General features: G+C 47.0%; 1 pseudogene; it reads left to right on the plus strand.

The window, feature by feature from the left end:
- The first annotated feature begins 1103 nt into the window (after positions 1 to 1103).
- LOC135568966 (tyrosinase-like) overlaps positions 1104 to 5148 on the plus strand; it is a 15316-nt pseudogene continuing 11271 nt past the window's right edge.

Raw genomic sequence — 5148 nt, forward strand, 5'->3', positions numbered from 1 at the left:
TGTTTGGTGATCGACTAGGAATGCCTTGGAGATCGACCAGTCAATCTTGATCGACCGGTTGGTGACCACTGCTCTAGAAAGTTGAGTAAAGTTCAACCTCGTGCTTCTCTCTGTGGACTGATATTTCTTCTGAGTGGCAGTCTCAGGGGAGCTGCACGGCAGTCTCAGGGGAGCTGCACGGCAGTCTCAGGGGAGCTGCACGGCGGTCTCAGGGGAGCTGCACGGCAGTCTCAGGGGAGCTGCACGGCGGTCTCAGGGGAGCTGCACGGCGGTCTCAGGGGAGCTGCACGGCAGTCTCAGGGGAGCTGCACGGCGGTCTCAGGGGAGCTGCACGGCTGTCTCAGGGGAGCTGCACGGCAGTCTCAGGGGAGCTGCACGGCGGTCTCAGGGGAGCTGCACGGCAGTCTCAGGGGAGCTGCACGGCGGTCTCAGGGGAGCTGCACGGCGGTCTCAGGGGAGCTGCACGGCGGTCTCAGGGGAGCTGCACGGCGGTCTCAGGGGAGCTGCACGGCGGTCTCAGGGGAGCTGCACGGCGGTCTCAGGGAGCTGCACGGCGGTCTCAGGGGAGCTGCACGGCGGTCTCAGGGGAGCTGCACGGCAGTCTCAGGGGAGCTGCACGGCGGTCTCAGGGGAGCTGCACGGCAGTCTCAGGGCTACTGAGCACCAACACACGTGCTCAGTTTCGAGGGAACATTGTGTCACTGTGTTTGTAACATGGTCGACCCGAAGACCTATAAGGTGCCTTGACCATTGAGCACTAATTCATTTCCAAATAGTTTATTAATTATTTATTCTAACAGTAGCTGACAATAGGCTATTATGTTCCTGTTTTGAGCATTTCCCTGGGATAGGTGTAAATCTTCTCCTGTGTCCTTTTCCCTCTCTAGATAATGTCCTAAAACAGCAGACATTAGCATGAGGTTATGGTACAGAAGCTTGTCTGTTCCACGCTGTGAGATGGGCTATTATGTGAGAGTTCCTCACAAGTTGGAACCACTCCACTCTCTCACCCCAGATCATGCACACACATTCCAGGCCGGCTAGGCCTGGGGGAAGAGGGATGTGGTCAGCTGGTCTCGAGACAGAATGAGGCTGAACTATATTATCCCAAGCATGTGATGGTATGGGGAGGGAAGCAGAGAGGGGAGAGAGAGGGTGTGGGCAAGTGGAAGTTATATTGTGAGTTAACATTATTCTTTCTTTTCCCCAGACTCTGCGTTACTGACTTATACCACTTGTGACCAGGCTGGACCTGCTGTGTGACTATAGCCGGCTGCAGTCGCATCTTCGCCGTGTGCTTTGGTTAGTCTGGCTGTGTAGTGAGCTCTTGGGTGTGGTAGTTGGTCAGTCATGGTTCTTCTGGTTGTGTTGGGTAGCCTGCTCCAGATGCTGTTGCTGCGGCCGTGTGTGGGCCAGTTCCCCCGGCCTTGCGCCAACACAGAGGCGCTGCGTACCAAGCAGTGCTGCCCGGTGTGGGAGGGGGACGGGTCGGCCTGTGGAGCAACGTCGGGCCGAGGGTTCTGTCAGGACGTGACGGTATCGGAAGAGCCCCACGGGCCACAGTACCCACACACTGGGATAGACGACCGAGAACGGTGGCCGCTGGCCTTCTACAACCGCACATGCCAGTGTGCAGGTAACTACGGGGGTTTTGACTGTGGGGGGTGCAGGTTCGGCTACTTCGGCCCCGGCTGTGCCGAGCAGCGGGAGTCCGTGAGGAGGAACTTCCTCTCGCTGTCGGTGGCGGAACAACAGCGGTTCATCGCCTACCTGAACTTGGCCAAGAACACCGTCACCGCTGACTACGTCATTGTCACAGGAACTCGCGCTGAGATGGGTACAAATGGGGAGAACCCAATGTTTTCTGACGTGAGTGTTTACGACCTGTTTGTGTGGATGCACTACTATGTGTCCAGGGACACACTGCTTGGGGGGCCAGGAAATGTTTGGCCGGACATAGACTTTGCACACGAGTCGGCGGCGTTCCTGCCATGGCACCGAGTGTATCTGCTGCACTGGGAGCACGAGATCAGGAAGATGACTGGGGATTTTAACTTCACTATCCCATACTGGGACTGGCGGGATGCAACAGACTGTACGGTGTGCACGGACAACCTGATGGGTGGGCGGAGCCCGCTGAACCCCAACCTCATCAGCCCAGGCTCTGTGTTCTCTTCATGGAAGGTAAACAAACACATGTGACACAGGTAGAGTGATGTGAACAGTAGTGTGTGTGTGTGTGTGTGTGTGTGTGTGTGTGTGTGTGTGTGTGTGTGTGTGTGTGTGTGTGTGTGTGTGTGTGTGTGTGTGTGTGTGTGTGTGTGTGTGCGCACGCGCGTGTGTGCACCATGTGACATCACTGAATCATGAGCCAAGAGTCTGGAGCTGTTATACACATTGATCCCAGTGATGACTACTCCTAACTAGGGCCAAACCCTGGGCCCGGGCCCACCAACATTACAGTATGAGGTCACATTCTAAACCGCTCATCTAGACAAGTGCCTGAGATAGCAAATAATACCTCTCAACCAAAGCCTCCTTCCTATGTGATTTGAGACCCAGAGAGTTCTGCTTAATTCAGAGCAGAGGAATGACAGGGGAAACAGAGACTGGAGAGGGACTATTGTTAAGCAGTCCGTGTCTGTAGTCTGTGTATAGTCAGTGTATAGTCTGTCTATAGTCTGTTTATAGTCAGTCTATAGTCTGTTTATAGTCAGTGTATAGTCTGTTTATAGTCTGTCTATAGTCAGTCTATAGTCTGTCTATAGTCTGTTTATAGTCTGTCTATAGTCTGTTTATAGTCAGTGTATAGTCAGTCTATAGTCTGTTTATAGTCAGTCTATAGTCTGTCTATAGTCTGTTTATAGTCTGTCTATAGTCTGTTTATAGTCAGTGTATAGTCAGTCTATAGTCTGTTTATAGTCAGTCTATAGTCTGTCTATAGTCTGTCTATAGTCTGTCTGTAGTCTGTCTATAGTCTGTTTATAGTCTGTCTATAGTCTGTTTATAGTCAGTCTATAGTCTGTTTATAGTCTGTCTATAGTCTGTCTATAGTCAGTGTATAGTCAGTCTATAGTCTGTTTATAGTCAGTCTATAGTCTGTTTATAGTCAGTCTATAGTCTGTTTATAGTCAGTGTATAGTCAGTCTATAGTCTGTTTATAGTCAGTCTATAGTCTGTTTATAGCCAGTGTATAGATAGTGTATAGTCAGTGTATAGTCTGTCTATAGTCAGTTTATAGTCTGTCTATAGTCTATTTATAGTCTGTCTATAGTCTGTTTATAGTCAGTCTATAGTCTGTTTATAGTCTGTCTATAGTCTGTCTATAGTCTGTTTATAGTCAGTGTATAGTCAGTGTATAGTCAGTCTATAGTATGTTTATAGTCTGTCTATAGTCTGTTTATAGTCAGTGTATAGTCAGTTTATAGTCAGTGTATAGTCAGTCTATAGTCTGTTTATAGTCAGTGTATAGTCTGTTTATAGTCTGTCTATAGTCAGTCTATAGTCTGTCTGTAGTCTGTCTATAGTCTGTTTATAGTCAGTGTATAGTCAGTCTATAGTCTGTTTATAGTCAGTCTATAGTCTGTCTATAGTCTGTCTATAGTCTGTCTATAGTCTGTCTGTAGTCTGTCTATAGTCTGTTTATAGTCTGTCTATAGTCTGTTTATAGTCAGTCTATAGTCTGTTTATAGTCTGTCTATAGTCTGTCTATAGTCTGTTTATAGTCAGTGTATAGTCAGTCTATAGTCTGTTTATAGTCAGTCTATAGTCTGTTTATAGTCAGTCTATAGTCTGTTTATAGCCAGTGTATAGTCAGTGTATAGTCAGTGTATAGTCTGTCTATAGTCTGTTTATAGTCTGTCTATAGTCTGTCTATAGTCAGTCTATAGTCAGTTTATAGTCTGTCTATAGTCTAGTTATAGTCTGTCTATAGTCTGTGTATAGTCAGTCTATAGTCTGTTTATAGTCTGTCTATAGTCTGTCTATAGTCTGTTTATAGTCAGTTTATAGTCAGTGTATAGTCAGTCTATAGTCTGTTTATAGTCTGTCTATAGTCTGTTTATAGACAGTGTATAGTCAGTCTATAGTATGTTTATAGTCAGTCTATAGTCTGTCTATAGTCTTTCTATAGTCTGTTTATAGTCTGTCTATAGTCTGTCTATAGTCTGTTCATAGTCAGTTTATAGTCAGTGTATAGTCAGTCTATAGTATGTTTATAGTCAGTCTATAGTCTGTCTATAGTCTTTCTATAGTCTTTCTATAGTCTGTCTATAGTCTGTGTACAGTCTGTGTACAGTCTGTGTATAGTGGGGGATCTCTGACACAGCTAATGTTGTGTGTCTTGTTCAGACACATGGTTAATTTAACACAGCAGATGTACAGGTAATGGAGTGGGTTATTTTATCACAACCAGAGAGCAGAGACAGAGAGAACGAGAGAGTGTGATAAAGAGAGAGAGAGAGAGAGAACGAGAGAGTGTGATAAAGAGAGAGAGAGAGAGAGAACGAGAGAATGTGATAAAGAGAGAGAGAGAGAGAGAACGAGAGAGTGTGATAAAGAGAGAGAGAGAGAGAACGAGAGAGTGTGATAAAGAGAGAGAAAGAGAGTTATCTGCTCCATGTAGTAACCTAGAGAGAGAGATAGAGAGTGAGAGAGAGAGAAAGAGAAAGAGAGAGAGAGACTGAGTGTATGTGTGCATGCCTGTGAGTGCATGTACCCGTGTGTACCTGTGTGTACCTGTGTGTACCTGTGAGTACCTGTGTGTACCTGTGTGTACCTGTCAGTACCTGTGTGTACCTGTGAGTACCTGTGTGTACCTGTGTGTATCTGTGTGTACCTGTGAGTACCTGTGTGTACCTGTGTGTACCTGTGAGTACCTGTGGGTACCTGTGTGTACCTGTGAGTACCTGTGTGTACCTGTGTGTACCTGTGAGTACCTGTGTGTACCTGTGAGTACCTGCGAATACCTGTGTGTACCTGTGTGTACCTGTGAGTACCTGTGAGTACCTGTGTGTACCTGTGTGTACCTGTGCAGTAGAGTATGCATCCAGACATAGAAGAGTACAACAGCAGATGTGTATACTGTATGTGTGTTTGTGCTGTATTGTAACATGGCGTTGTGTGTGTGTGTGTGTGTGTGTGTGTGTG

The sequence above is a fragment of the Oncorhynchus nerka genome, unplaced genomic scaffold, assembly GCF_034236695.1.
Source record: "Oncorhynchus nerka isolate Pitt River unplaced genomic scaffold, Oner_Uvic_2.0 unplaced_scaffold_1296, whole genome shotgun sequence".
Lineage (NCBI taxonomy): Eukaryota > Metazoa > Chordata > Actinopteri > Salmoniformes > Salmonidae > Oncorhynchus > Oncorhynchus nerka.